Raw genomic sequence first — 14145 nt, 5'->3', positions numbered from 1 at the left:
TTCCAATATACCCATTTTTATAGCAGCATTATTTACAATAGCCAAAAGGTGGAAAGAACCCAAGTGTCCATCAACAGATGACTGGATAAACAAAACGTGGTCTACAAGTACAATGGAATATTATTCGGCTATACAAAGGAAGGAAATGCTGTCACATGCCACAACATGGATGAACCTTGAAGACATCATGCTAAATGAAATAAGCCAGGCATAAAAAGACAAATATTGGATGATTCCACTATATATGTATGGAGGTTCCACGGACTTAGAGTCGTCAAATTCATAGAGACAGAAAGTAGAATAGTAGTTACCAGGGTCTGGGGATAGAAGAGAGAAATGGGAGTTACTGATATTAGGGTATAGAGTTTCAGTTTATGAGAATGCTGAGAAATTTCTGGAGATGGGTGTTGTTGTTGGCTGCACAATTTTATGAATGTACCACATGACCATACACTTTAAATGTCTAGAATGGTAAATTTTATGTTATGTATTTTAGCCTGCTGCCAAAAGGAAAGTCAGTAAATCACTTTCCCATCTCATCCTTGTCATCATCTTTTATAAGAGGTGCTAACTGGACGCTTCTTGGTCTATGATCTAATGTTTCCATGGTAACCACTGTAATGCAGAGAGAAGCCTGGTGGGCACGATCTCACCAGACCAACAGAGTTCACTCTACTGGCCTCTCTCCCAACCATTCCACTCTGCAAGCTGCTCCACCAAGAGCAAAGGATCAGTGTTGGATCGCGTGCTTCTCTGCACCTCACACCATCTTCAGCCACTCCGAGGCTCCGTTCCTCGAGCACTCCACGTGGTAGTTTGCTCCCAGCCAGTCATACATGCTCATCTTTCCACTCCAGAACATCTTTTCCTTCTGCTCCTACCCCACGCCCCCACCTTGTTCCTTTACTAGCTCTTCCTCCTCAGAATTCTTCAAGGCTCTGATGAGGTGTCTCTTCCTCCAAGAAGCCTTCCTTTCCTGAATGCCCAGATGATGTTATGTCTCCTAGTTCATGGTCCTGTGGGGGAAAACCACAGTGAGAGTGAGAAAATCAGGCAGCAGGAGAGGGGAGTCATCCTAGATGCCTTTTATTTAAATTAGACCAAAGCCTGTAAACGTAATGGACTTTGGATTAAGAATCCATCCGACCAGAACCCCCAGATGTCCTGCTCACAAGCTCTGTAACCGTAAGCAAGCTACTTAACTGCTCCCAGTCCCTTTCCTCTTCTGTAAAGCCAGATGAAATGTCCTAACTTTCCTGGGTGCTGAAAAGGTGAGGTAGGGGAGCCGCATATCCCAACCCTTCTTGTCTTGGGCCACTCCCCACCCCGGTTAAATGTCCTCACCAACTCCCAGATTTGCACCTGCGCTCTACTCCCCCTCCAGCCCACTTCTCAGGTTGCACTCGGAACATCTTTTTTAAACTGCACATGTGGGGCGCCTGGGTGGTGCAGTCGGTTAAACTTCAGACTCCTGATTTTGGCTCAGGTCATGATCTCAGGGTCATGGGATCGAGCCCCATGTCCGGCTCTGTGCTCCGCACAGAGTCAGCTTGGGATTCTTTCTCTCACTTTCTTCCTCCCTCTCAGACTCTCTCCCTGCTGACTCTAAATAAATAAATAACATCTTTAAAAATGAAATGAAATGAAATAAACTGCATATGTGATAGGCCTCTGCTTGCCTTTAGGTGAAAATCCTCATTCATAATTGGTCCCTGCCTTCTCTTTTGGGTCCTCCTGTCTCACTACTGACCCCATGCCCTGAGTTCCAGCCATACCGAGTTCCGGCCTCAGGCTCTTTCAGGCCTGTGGGTCTTCCCACACATTTCCTCCTCCTTAGGAAAGACCCTCTCCTACCTCACTTTCTGCCTGACAACACTTATATGTCCTCTGGTAGTTTTGTCTGTGAAGCCCCACCTGACCGCCACCACTTGCACACACCGCCTTGTTTGCTATGGTTTCCCTGCCCCTTCCTTATTGCATTTTTTCTGTGCATTAAATTTGTTTTAATTTTTGCTTTAACAACTTTACTAACATGCAATTGGCATGTAATAAGCTGTATATACGTGAGTGTATAACCTGATAAGATTTTTTTTAAGATTTTATTTATTTATTTCACAGACAGAGATCACAAGCACGCAGAGAGGCAGGCAGAGAGAGAGGGGGAAGCAGGCTCCCTGCAGAGCAAAGAGCCCAATGCGGGGCTCAATCCCAGGACCGTAGGATCATGACCTGAGCTGAAGGCAGAGGCTTTAACCCACTGAGCCACCCAGGTAACCCCCGGATAAGTTTTGACATATGTAAGCATTTATGAAAGGATGACCACAATTAAAAAAAGGGAGATTTTTCTATGAACCCCCAAATGTCCCTTGTGCCCCCTGGTAATCTCTTCTTCCTGCCCTCCCTGACCTCTCTCTCATTTGCAGGCAACCACTGATTGACTCTCTATTACCATATAGTAGTTAATATTTTCTAGAATTTTATATAAATGTAATCAAACAGTATGTACTTTTTTTGGCCTGGCTTTTTTTGCCCAGCATAATTATTTTGAGAGTCGTCCATGTAATAGCAATGGTTCATCCTCTTTCTTTTGTTGTCAAGTAGTATTCCATTGTATGCATGTAACACAGTTTGTTTATCTATGTATCTATTGACGGACATTTGTATTGTTTCCTGTTTGTATGAATGTATGATTTCATTTCTCCTGGGTAAATCTGCAGGAGTACAATGGCTGGGTCATGTAACAGGATAACTGTTTTCCAAAGTGGTTGTACCATTTCACATTCTCACCAGCAGTGTATGAGAGTTCCATTTGCTCTACATCCTCATCAACACTGGGTATGGTCAATGTCTTCGGTCTTAACCATTTAGGTTTGTCATGGTGTCTTATTCTGGTTTTAAGTTATATTTTCTTTTTTTTTTTTTTTTTAAAGATTTTATTTATTTATTTGACAGAGAGAGATCACAAGTAGGCAGAGAGGCAGGCAGAAAGAGAGAGAGGGAAACAGGCTCCCCGCTGAGCAGAGAACCCGATGCGGGACTCAATCCCAGGACCCTGAGATCATGACCTGAGCTGAAGGCAGCGGCTTAACCCACTGAGCCACCCAGGCGCCCCAAGTTATATTTTCTTAATGACTAATGATGTGGAGTCTTTTTTTTTTCTTTTAAGATTTTTTATTCATTTATTTGATAGACAGAGATCAGGTAGGCAGAGAAGCAGGCAGAGAAAGAGGAGGAAACAGGCTCCCTGCTGAGCAGAGAACCCGATGATGATGATCTGGGGGCTCCATCCCAGGACTCTGGGATCATGACCTGAGCCGAAGGCAGAGGCTTTAACCCACTGAGCCATCCAGACGCCCCTGGAGCCTCTTTTCATGTGCTTATTTGTTACCGATACATCTTGGTAACCAATGTGTCTGTTCAAAAAGTTTTAAAAGAAAACAAATTGTAAAAGCTAAGCCTATTAGCTAAGTTTATTTTCATGAACTTAATTTCTATGCTTTATTTCACTATGTAAAGGTAGTATCATTTTTTCCACACTTAAAAATATTGTGTTAAAATATACACAACATAAAACTTACATTTTCACCATTTTAACTGCATGGTTCAGTGGCACTAAGTACACTGCCATTGTCACCCAACCATCACCACCATCTGTCCTCACAAATTTTGTCATCATTCCAAATTGAAACTCTGTACCCAGTAAACACTAACTCTCCACTCCTTGCCCCATCCCCCCACCCCAAGCCCCTGGCAACCACCATTCTACTTTCTATCTTTCTGAATTTGGCTACTCTATATACCTCAAATGAATCATATGGTATCTGTTCTTTTGTGACTGGCTTATTTCACTTAGTACAATGTCTTCAAGGTTTGCCCATGTTGTAGCCTGTGTCAGAATTTCCTTCCTTTTTTACAGCTGAATAATATTCTTTTGTATGTATATACATTTTGTTTATCCACTATCCATCAGTGGACACTTGGGTGCTTTCTAACTTTTGGGCTATTGTGAATAAAACTGTTACAAACATGGGTGTACAGATATCTGAGTCCCTTAGTGATTGCATTTTTGATTTTGTAATATACTTTTTAACCAATTGCATTTTTTAAAAAGATTTATTTATTTATTTATTTATCAGAGAGAGAGCATGTGAGCACATGTGGGGAGAGGGGAAGAAGAAGAGAATCTTCCAGCAGACTCCATAATGAGCAGGGAGCCTGATGCAGGGCTCACTCATGACCCATGAGGTCATGACCTGAGCAAAAACCAAGAGTCGGAAGCTTAACCAACTGAGCCACTCAGATGCCCCTAATCGCTTGCATTTTAATGGTTGCATCCCATTGCCTACCACAGGGCCTGACACATAGCAAGTGTTTAATAACTACTGGCCAAATGAAAGAACGAGTGAGTGTGAGTGACGGCTCACACGGCTACTTCATTCGTCCTGTAGGTGTCAGTCACGGTGTCCTAACGCCAGGCTGCTTTGTCTGTGAGAAAACCCATCTCAGAATCCCTTCCAAGAAGTGCACAAAACACTACCCCTGACTTGGTTTGTCACCCTGGCCACCACTGTTGCCCCACAGGAGGCCCAGCTGCCTGAAGACTCTGTGTTAGTCATAAGCTACTAACTCAGGGGGAGGCATAGCTGAGACTACTCCGAGAAGGAATTCTCTCTTCCGAGACATCTGGGGAACCACTCACCGCATTCCTTCCCACGAGATCACAACAATACCAACAGCTCACATACTTGTGTGCTGACTCTCTGTCAGGTGCCCCAGAAGCACTATCTCAGTTAACTGACAAATACCCCTGAATTAGGCACTGTAAGATTCCTCACCTTATAAAACAAACAAACAAAAAGGCACAGAGAAGTTAATGGACTTACCCAAGGTCATCAAGCTGAGATCCAAATCCAGGCTCTCTTCTCCAGAACCTACCAGGCAGAAGGAAAAAAGTAAAAAATATTTAAAATAAATATTAAATTTAATATTAAATTGAATTATTAAAAAATTAAAATAATAAATAAATAAAACCACAACCGACCACTTAGGCTGAAGGCAGTTTTCGATTAGTTATGTTGAAATTAACCAGAGTCCTTCTAAAATACTTTTTTTTCAAAGTTTAAATAATATTTATTGACTATATATTGGAAAACATATTTAAAAACTTAAGCCACATAAGTCCACCAAAAAAGATCATCATTGTTAGCATATTAAAATGTTTCCTCCTTAAAACAGCATTTTCCCCTTAATTATATATTTTAATTCAAATAATAATATTAATTAATTAATTAATTAAATTTTAATAATGAGTGTCTTCATTCTCTTAAGAAAGGGGCATTAATCCTCTGCTGATATATCCACCATTCGCACCTGCTCCTCCTGCCTTCTCTCTGGACACAGTAAACCATGAAAATGTTAATGTATAGTCACAGTGATGGCAGTTGACAGTGAGTGCCCTCCAGGAGCTAGGCACCGAGCTGAGGAAGCACCTCACATGCGTTACCACATGGACTGCTCATGGCAGCCATATTAGGTGGGAGCCATCATTCTGCTCATTTTACTGATGAGGAACCTCAGACTTAACATTTAACACGTGGCTCTTCCTCTTCCCTTCTCTTCCTGAAGAACTCAGTCCTAGCACCACTGGCTGAGGCCCAGAAAGGTATGTGTCCGCACAGGGGGTGACAAGGGGTCGAGACTGGGGTATCAGCTCCCATGTCACCCCAAGCAGATGAAGAATATGTCTGTATGTCTGCATGAGGGCAGAAGAGCTTCTTTGTATGGGGGGACTCAGTGTGGGGGTATGAGGCCCCAAAGAGGGTGAAGAGAGCCAATGGTGGTATGCGAGGGTGCCTCAGTGGGGAGTGTCAGAACCTGAGCAGATGGAGGAGGGAGTCTATCCAGGAAGTGGGGTGGTCTGCATGGAGTATGAGATCCTAGGCAGGGAAAGGGGACTGTGGGTGGGAGTAGGGTGCTGGAGCCCAAGCTAGGGGAGGATGGCATCAGCATGCGGGAGGGACACAGTGACAATGGGAGACTGGTTACAGGAAGGGGAGGCGATCACTAAGCAGTCATATGACACACAATGCAAGCCAGAGGTGTCTCTGCTGGAGAGTCACGAATAAGTCAAGGGAGGAAGCTAGAAGGAATCTTGCAGTGCTAGACTGACATTGAGCTCTTGGTGTGAGGTCAATGTAGTCAACAGTATGGCAGACACAGAAATAAATATATATGTGTAGATGTAAATATATGAATGTCTCTTCACGGATCTCCCTTGCTTTGTCGACTGAGAGGGCCTGGGAGCCACAACACCCCAACTGTAACAAGCCTACCTACCGCCCCCATCTTGGTTTCAAGTTCATTCTCAGCTAAACAGAACCAATGCTAATGGGACAAATGGCCAAGAGAGGACTAGAATATTTGTATGTTACTCATGTAAGGAAGTGCTCAAAGACTGATGGGGACATCTCGAAAGGACATAGGAGCCAGCTCAGGGAGGCTCCCACTGGTCCAAGGGAGGACAATTTGATATCATAATTAAAAAAACAAAACTAGGGGCGCCTGGGTGGCTCAGTGGGTTAAAGCCTCTGCCTTTGGCTCGGGTCATGATCCCAGCATCCTGGGATCGAGTCCCACGTCGGGCTCTCTGCTCAGCGGGGAGCCTGCTTCCTCCTCCCTCTCTCTCTGACTGCCTCTCTGCCTATTTGTGATCTCTATCAAATAAATAAATAAATAAACAACAAAAAAAACCCTATAGTAATATACTACAGCTTAGTAAACAACACAGGAATCCATGATTCCATACTCATGTAAGTAACTAAGTGAACTCAAGTCTCATGAAGAACAGGTTTCAAAGGACCTCCCGCAAAATAAGTAATAATTACAATGGAAAAAGTAACTTTACAGGGGAGAGAGCTTGGCAGGCACCGTATTAATCAACTGGCAAAAGCGATCATTCCAGGAACGGTTCAAGTTGAAATCAGGAGCAGCCTGAGAGGTCAAAGTGAAAATGACACAGTCACTTGTGTGATGTTCCTGCAGAGAATTCACAGCTAGAATCCAAACAAGAGGAAACACTGGACAAACCCAAACTAAGGACATTCCACAAGACAACTGATGTGTAATCTACAGGTGGTTTAAGCTTCTGCAGGCCAAGGCTGAAAAGTAGTTCCACCCTGAGCCTAATGCAGTGTGTGGCCCTGGGTTAGATACTTTGCTACAAAGAACATTACTGGAAAAAAGGATAACTTTTTAGCCTAAAGATTAGATGGTAGAAGGGTATTAATGTCAGTTTCCTGACTTTGATGGCTGTGTCCCACACAAGCGGAAGGTCTTATTTGCGGGAAGGGCATGCCAAGGCACTGGGGCATGACGCAACACAGAAACTTATTCTTATAAAGGCTCAGAGAGAAAAAAACAAATTTTTGTTTTATTTGCAACTTCTCTAGGTTTTTTACTTTTTTTTTTTTTTTTAAGATGAATTAACATATCTAAGGTCACTTAAGTAGTTAGAGACAGGATTTAAACCCAGGTCTAAAAACCAAGTTCCCCATTTCTAAACTGTTCGTTCACTCCTTTGTAAGATAGTTCTTTCTGGCATGGGGAGGCTGGCTGGGGGCCAGAAGCCCCATTCAGCTGGGTTCTGTGTCTTTTGAAATGTCCCTATTGATCTTTGAGCACTTCCTTATAATAACAGAATATTGGGAGGCCTGGGTGGCTCGGTCGGTTAAGAGTCTGCTTTCAGCTCAGGGGTCCTGGCTGATTCCCGGGGTCCTGGAATCAAGCCCCAGCATCGCTTCTCCCTCTCCCTCTGGCCCTCCCCACTGCTCACGCTGGTGCATGCAAGCTCTCTCTCTCTCTTTCTCTCAAATAAATAAAGTCTTCAAAAAATAATGACAGAGTATTGTAGGCACCTTCTGTCCTGTCTTGGTCCAGCCACTTGCCCTAGGAGCAGTAGTTCCTCCTGGCAGAGTTGGGGGAAGGCACAGCTCATCACAAACCCAAGAGCAAACACCAAAGCAAACCCTGGAAGTCACATACTCAATGGTGCCACCATGTATTTGTTTCTAGGCTCGGCTTCCTCATCCACCTTCAATCCCCACACGTCCAGCACCGACCTGGATCCTAAATATGAAAGCACATAGTACTACCCATGTGTAGTATGTAATACAGCAGAAGCAAGAGCAGAAGGGCCACGTGCACCTTGCTGCACGTGTAATACAATTACACGTGTAATGTGTAGTATGTAATACAGCAGAAGCAAGAGCAGAAGGGCCTTGTGGCACCTGGTGGAAGGGGAATACAGCCAGGCCCCTTCCCCCTTGGTTGGCCTCCCCCAGGCGCTGGTCAGCACAGGGCCCTGCGCGATGCAGGTAGTCAATGCCGGCACAGGAGTTTCTAACTGGTGAGCGTTCTCAACTCAGTCGATGAGACTGATGGCATTATTTCCTTCGCTTCTTGGGCCAGGCAGAGCACACTTCTTGGCACTCAGCAGTATGTCTTTATTCGAGAGAGATCGAGCATGAGTGGGGGTGGGGGTAAAGGGAAAGAGAGCTGAGCAGGGAGCCCAACACAGGACTGGATCTCAGGACCCTGGGATCATAGCTTGAGCTGAAGGCAGATGCTTAAGTTTAACTGACGGAGCCGTCCCACCACGCAGCAGTATGACAGCTTCCTGGGCTGCTCCAGATCTTACTCCAGAGGTAGCTGAGCTGTGTCTGGGTCCCTAGAGGGATCTGGCCTCTTCCCACCTGAGGGCTAAGGCCAGAGGTGCCCAGGCCCAGAAGGCTGCAGACAGGGGGAAAGACTAATGGTGGTGGTGGTGGTGGGGGTGTCCTGCAGTGACCATGAGGGGCTGTGCCCGCTCAGAAGGGCCCTTTCTACCACTGAGGGGCTTGGGATCACAGAGCTCCCCATAAACAGCTTCACTTTCTGATGCTCAGTAAGCATCAGGATGAGAGACAATGGGTTTTTTCCTTCCTGAAAAGCCTCGAGCAACCATTTACACACATAGCTCTTCTGGATTTTCTATTTAGGATTTTCTATTAGAGGGAACTTCTTAACATCCACACAGATATTTGTTGAACCTGTGCCCCTGGCGGGGGGGTGGAAAGCCAGAAGTTAAGCTTGACTGTCGGAAAGAAAGTGGTCTTAGTGTGACACGGACCCAGGACGGTACCAAGCAGCTGCTCACTTTTCCTCTGGATCTAGTGGGCACCATACTGCCCCAGGTGGACCTCGGCAGCCCCTCTCTCAGCTCTTCTTTTCCTCCTCCCTCATGGAGCCTCCCTCTCCCTACCTGGGGCCCTCCCCACACAGTCCAGCCGGAATCACGAGCCTCTGGCTCATACAGTACATGGGATCCACCTGGTTTCCAGGCAGTGGCACTGGAGGGGAAGCAGGTCTGGTGAGCTGAGAGGGCGGGGGTGCGGAGGGGGTGTCGTGCCCGGGGAAACGGGCCCTCCCGGGCTCCTGCACAGTGGCATTTCTAAAAGACCTGCCTCTCTTGAAGAGGTTTTAAAAACAACCACAACCATCGCTCCCACTCCGCCTACCTTTTTGTGGTGTGACTCTCGCCAGTCCTCCTATTAAGAGATGTCCCCCCAGAGTCTTGGCTGGCCCTGTTTTTTAGTCAGTAGAATGCAGAAGTGACACAGAGTGACTCCTAGGCCTTGGCAAGAAAGGCCTCTCAGAAGGAAGCAGCCATGCTGTGAAGAGTCGGCCCGGCCCATGGAGAAAATGAGGGGCTCCATGGAGAACGGAGGAGCTGCCCCTGAGGGCACTGACTGCAGCCCTGTGAGGGAGGCCATTTGGACCCGCGCAGACGGGCTCCCAGCCCAGGGCAACCACACAAGCAACCCTAGGCAAGAATGGGCCCCCAAAGCGCCGCCAGAGCCCAGCCTGGCTGGCTTCCCTTCATGAGCAAATGGTTGGTTTTAAGTCACTAAGTTTTGAGAGGAGGAGGTTGTTACACTGGAAAGATAATGAAAGTGCTGTTAAAGCTGACTGCTTTCCCTTAGCAAGGCCCTGACGTGTTGGTATACCCCTTTCTTCCATCTTACCAAGACCCTGCCTCATCTTCCTAGCTGGCCACGGCCCCGAGCCCCAGCACAGGGAGAAAGAAAGGAATACAGCCTGCCAGTTATACCCAGAAGTATTCTGTGAGAGCCTGAAACTCGTTCAGCATCACTTTCAGGGCCGTAGGGTACGAAGACATATCTGGGAGCCTCTCTGCCACCAGGAAACCTACATGCCAGAGGAAAAATTAAACTCATAAACGCGGAGCAAGGGCAAGTACCTCACGATTGCATCCAAGTGTGTGGAGGCACTCCGAATGCTGTTGGTTCCCAGAGCCAGGCTGGGACTGTTGGGGAAGGACCAAAGACGGAGCGTGCGCAAGCCCTTGAGGATGGGAAGGACTGACCGAGATGGAGAGAACATTCTAGGTGTGTAGAGGAGGGTGTTTAATTATAGGTGAGAAGATATAAATGAGCTTGCTGAGGAGAGGGGGACCATAAGGCTGACAGGACAAAGAGGTGGGAAGACAACAGCATGCCAGAATGAAGAGGGGTCTCACAAGCCAGGGCTGTCTCTAGGGTTCCCTAGGCTGTTTCAGTGATATTTAAGAGCTGACATAAGCAAAGGCCGCTCAGCCTGGCGTTCTGTAAAGCCCTTTGGAAGAGCTCCAAGAAGGAGGCTTTTGTCAGAGCTGGGTGCACTTGGAGAAGGAAATGAGGCAGCAACCATGGTCAGCAGGGTTTGGCTGACTGCAGCACTCAGGTGGGAAGAAAGTGCACACCTGCATGCAATTCATGTGGGGCAGCCCTGATGACACCATGGATCAAACCACATCCTAAACCCGAGTCCACATTTGTTACAAAGGGAAGCTTCCCCGGTCCTGGCCAGTATCCAGGCATTCAGACAGCCATGCTCTGTCCCCGGGAAGAGGACACTGGGAACCCCAGGGTCATGATGTCTCTCTCCACCAAACCTGCCACACCTCTCTAGCCTTCTTCCTCCCCTCCCTTTAGTGAGGGTGCCACCCTCCCCAACAGGCTTCTCCTGGCTCCTCTGTGTTGCTTCAGCCATGCCAGGGCACTGAACTCACTGGAAGGTGGCACCCACACCATCCCACAAAAATGACATTCCCACCCACCAGCTGCCTTAAGGAGGAGCTATTTAAGACTGCACCTACCCTAAGGGAAGCTCTACAGCCCATGTCCTTGCTCCTAATTTATAGGTGGTGATACTGAGTCATGAGAATGATTTACCAGGGCATTTTCAGCACTCTGGTGACTCATCAGGGTCAAAATCCCACAAAGCCCAACCCACAAGTTGTGTGACTTTGGTCACGTTTCTCTGCTCTGTGCTCTATCGCCGACAGTGGGCCTCTCTGGGGCCTGAAGTTTTGCCTAGGTCTCTGCCAGAGCAGTACTGGGGTCCCACCTCTCAGACCCTGTTAGGTCTCTACTCTTAAGCCTAGAATCCCATACCCAACCAACATCGAGTTGCAAATCAAGGAATTCTGATTGAGGATAACCTGGGCAGTTGTGTGAACCTGTGAGGGAGGGAGTGCCGTCAAATATGTGTCTTTGTGCGTGCCCATGCTGAAGCGTCAGTTCAGTAATTTCCCTCTGTTGTGCTGTGTAAGAATTCTTAAAAAGAATTTAAAGAGTTGAGCTCCTGGCCTTACTGCAGACCCAGCCTATAAGGGGATGTGCATTCCAGAAATAGACGGCCAGCTAGGCCAGGCACCTATTACCAACTCAGCAATCCTGTTGAACTCTGTTTGGCTGTGTTCCTAGTGTCCACAGAAGCCTCACAAGTTGACTTCCTTCTCTTTCCAGAAGGGAAAGGCACAATTTTATTCACATGTCTTAGAAATCCTTCCAACTGCCAGCTACAGTTCCACCTACCCATGAGGACACCAAGGACACTACCCATGAGGACACCAAGGACACCGTGGCTCACAAAGCCTACCTTTGCCAGGTCACACTGCTGAGTGTGGGGGCCTCATCTTGCACCAGGCAGGCTCTGCAGGGCACTAGACTGACCTGGAACCTCAGGCTCCCTCCCTACCCCTCCAGTCCTTGACCCCGGCAAGCCATGTCCCTGCCTCCATCGCATCTATCCCTCTGCCTGGCTTAGGCACCTCTCCACAGGCCAGATCGCCCCCTCCCCCCCAAGGCCCACGCCTCCTCCACCCCTGAGCTTGCATATTCCATGATCACACCCCCTCAAGGACCCCCAATAGCTGCCCCTCTCTCGGGGTCCTCCCGGATGACTGTATTCCCGTCCCCATCCCACTCACCCACACCGCACCGGGCACGCAATAGGTCCCGCTAGAGGTCACTGGGTGTCCCCCACCTCCCCCGCCCCGCCCGCAAGCACCCAGGGGCACAACCCAGACGTCCCTGCCCTCGGGCGCGGGGTCCGGCAGCCGAAGGAGGTAAGGGCGGCGGCTGGAGAAGGGCTTGGATAGCACCAAAACGCCCAGAAACGTGCTGTGACCAGAAAACTCCCAACTGCGGCGACAGAGCGAGAGCCAAGGTTCACCCGCGCGGGTGCGCCGGTCCTGGCCCCGCCGGCCCTAAGCGGCCCGGTCCATTCCCCTGATGGAGCGGTAATGATTCTCCAGGGCCACTGTCCCCGGTGGGAAGAGGGACGCGGCCATCGGGGTTGAGAGCAGGCCTCCGCCCCGCAGCGCAAAAACCACTCCCGCCCTCCTCCCTCCGCAGCCCTGCCGCGGGTCTCACCCTAGCCTGTCCCCCTGCCCTCCTCCTCCCTTTTCCTCTCCCTTTCCAACGCCCCTCCCCCTCCTCTCCCTCCCTCTCTGCCCCGCTGCTCCCACCCCGCCCCTCCGTGCCTCCGCGCCCTTCCCGGCGCCGCGCGTCACCGCTCGGCCCACCTCCTCCACAGCCAATCCCTGCTCTCCTCCGCGTCCGGCCTGTCCTCCCGAGGGAACCCGTGGCCCTAGACGTGGAATCCAGAGCTGCGTGTGCAGCCACCGTGAGCGAGTGAAGCTCCGGTGCAGAAGAGGCCAGAAGATGGGAGTTCGTCCATGGCATGAGGAGCGCGCCACCTATCCTGTGGCTGTAGTGGTGGCGCTGCCACTGTCGCGTGTGTTTCATTTAGCGCCTTATGACTTACAAAATGCTTTCCTATGAGTGATCTCTCACTTGGGGCTCAAAACAACCCAGGGAGGCCGGTGGTTATCTCCTTTCACAGGGGAGGAAATGAAAGCTGTGAGAGGTAGAGGAATGCACCTCCAGGTCCCAGACCTGCTGGCGGAGCCCGGGAGGGGCAGACCCCATCCAGGCCGCCTCCACCGCCCTCCCGCTCAGAAACCGAGGACAAGTTGAAGCATGGGGGATCGTCTCGGTCAGCCCCGATCTAGATCTGAGATCCACTTGCCTGGTCTGCACTTTTAAGAACATCGATGGTTCGGGCAGGGGAAAACGGGAAAGCGCTGGGGAAAAGGGTGGAGTTTACAGAAGACATTTAGATTGAGGAAGCCAAGAGAAAGGAGTAAATTCAAAGGGTTACTTAGCGTTTTGCTCAGCTACAGGACTGGCGGGAGAATTTGCATCTTTTTTTTTTTTTTAAGATTTTATTTATTCATTTGACAGAGAGAAAGATCACAAGTAGGCAGGGAGGCAGGCAGAGAGAGAGGAAGAAGCAGGCCCTCCGCGGAGCAGAGAGCCCGATGCGAGGCTCGATCCCAGGATGCTGGGATCATGACCCGAGCCGAAGGCAGAGGTTTTAACCCACTGAACCACCCAGGCGCCCCTAGAATTTGCATCTTAAAATGAAAGCCCAAGACGTTAGAGCTTTAGATCGAATGGCAGAAACTCGAGGCAAATAAAGCTTTACTTCTGAGTGCCCCCAGGTAAGCACTGGGCAGGGGGCCTGCTGCATCCCCAGGCTTGGAAGATGCAGCGATGGAACCAGTGCCCCAACCCACCCAAAACAGAGGGCCTGGGATAAAGATTTACTGAGCGTTGAGTCGAGTGCAACTGGATGCTGCTTCACCGGCTCCCAGTGCCCCGGTGGGGGGGCTTGGGGGGTGGCCCTTAGCATTAGCTGCAGCTTTTTCCTCCAGGTATGTGCTGAGCTCACCTCTGGCATCCCAAGGACTCCTTCCCA

At 49.0% G+C, this 14145-nt stretch overlaps 1 long non-coding RNA gene across 1 annotated transcript; it reads right to left on the bottom strand.

Annotated features, from left to right (window-relative positions):
- Positions 1 to 211: 211 nt before the first annotated feature.
- LOC122919171 lies at positions 212 to 12077 on the bottom strand. The gene is made up of 3 exons (XR_006386757.1): positions 11980 to 12077; positions 4884 to 4931; positions 212 to 1016 (listed from the first exon to the last, which is right to left on the bottom strand). It is a non-coding gene; the product is annotated as an uncharacterized LOC122919171 (long non-coding RNA).
- Positions 12078 to 14145: the final 2068 nt, after the last annotated feature.

This window comes from Neovison vison, chromosome 11, assembly GCF_020171115.1.
Source record: "Neovison vison isolate M4711 chromosome 11, ASM_NN_V1, whole genome shotgun sequence".
In the NCBI taxonomy this organism is placed as follows: Eukaryota; Metazoa; Chordata; class Mammalia; order Carnivora; family Mustelidae; genus Neogale; species Neogale vison.
This window is presented reverse-complemented; position numbering and strand designations above follow the sequence as displayed.